The sequence below is a fragment of the Schistocerca americana genome, chromosome 10, assembly GCF_021461395.2.
Source record: "Schistocerca americana isolate TAMUIC-IGC-003095 chromosome 10, iqSchAmer2.1, whole genome shotgun sequence".
NCBI lineage: Eukaryota > Metazoa > Arthropoda > Insecta > Orthoptera > Acrididae > Schistocerca > Schistocerca americana.
In genome coordinates, this window is record NC_060128.1 from 184,640,960 (window position 1) to 184,642,580 (window position 1,621).

The window sequence follows — 1,621 nt, forward strand, 5'->3', positions numbered from 1 at the left end:
GTCCCCAAGATTCTTGTAAGGTGGTTTTGCTGTTTAATATGCTTTCGAGTTGTTCGCATCACTGCCAAACGTTAATGTTCATTTTTACTAACACTTTGAACTACTTTTGTACTTTTGTAGATTTATTATTTATTTATTTATTTTTGCAATAAATGAGTGATTCAATCAAATTATTTTAATGGAGTTTACTTATCTGGATCCTAATTTCGAACTATGTAGATATGTTTCCTAATGCAATACGAGTTATGTTTTCTTGACTATGAAGACATTAATTCTTTTAGGATTAGGCAGTAGCACAGTAAAATATCAGCCACATTCGGTTAGGGTGTTTATGGTTCAGTCTGTATGGATGACAAGAGAATTTGCAAAATATGACAAGCGAAATTGAAAACGTCAGTTCCAACTCTGCCTGGTGACAACTTTGAAGGGCAAGACACTGGTCCGTGCACGACAATTCCGCAGAGCAAACGCTATATATACAGGGTGATGCAACAAAAAGTGTACAAACTGAATTGACACACCGGGCATACAACAAGGATCACCAAAGAAAACGAAGTAAATATTCCTGAATTCCAGTCAAGAACAACTGCAAAGATGAGAAACAAAGAAGTAGATATACTAGGTGTAACGAAGCAGCTTAAATCACTTAATAAAGGCAAGGCCTCCGGTCCAGATTGTATACCAGTCAGGTTCCTCTCAGAGTATGCTCATAAAATAGCTCCATATTTAGCAATTATATACAAGCACTTGCTCACATAAAGATCCGTACCTAAAGACTGGAAAATTGCTCAAGTCACACCAATACCCAAAAAGGGAAGTAGGAGTAATCCGCCGAATTACAGGCCTATATCACTAACGTCGATTTGCAATAGGATTTTGGAACATGTATTGTATTCGAACATTATAAATTACCTTGAAGAAAACTATTTATTGACACATAGTCAACGCGGTTTCAGAAAATATCGTTCTTGTGAAACACAACTAAATCTTTATACTCATGATGTAATAAGTGCTATCGACAGGGGATGTCAAATTGATTCCATGTTTTTAGATTTCCAGAAGGCTTTCGACACCGTTCCTCACAAGCGTCTCCTATCCAAACTGCGTGCCTATGGAATATCGCCTCAGTTGTGCGACTGGATTCGTGATTCCCTCTTAGAAAGGTCACAGTAGTAATAGACGGAAAGTCATCGAGTAAAACAGAAGCAATATCCGGCGTTCCCCAAGGAAGCGTTATAGGCCCTCTATTGTTCCTGATTTATATAAACGAGATAGGAGACAATCTGAGTAGCTGTCTTAGATTGTTTGCAGATGATACTGTCATTTACCGCCTTGTAAAGTCATCAGATGATCAAAACGACTTGCAAAATGATTTAGATAGGATATCTGTGTGGTGCGATAAGCGGCAATTGACCCTCAATAAGGAAAAATGTGAAGTTATTCGCATGAGTACTAAAAGAAATCAGCTAAATTTCGATTACGCGAAAAGTCACACAAATCTGAAGGCTGTAAATTCAACTAAATACTTAGGGATTACAATTACAAATAACCTAAATTGGAACGATCACGTAGATAATATTGTGGGTAGAGCAAACCAAAGACTTCGATTCATTGGCAGAAC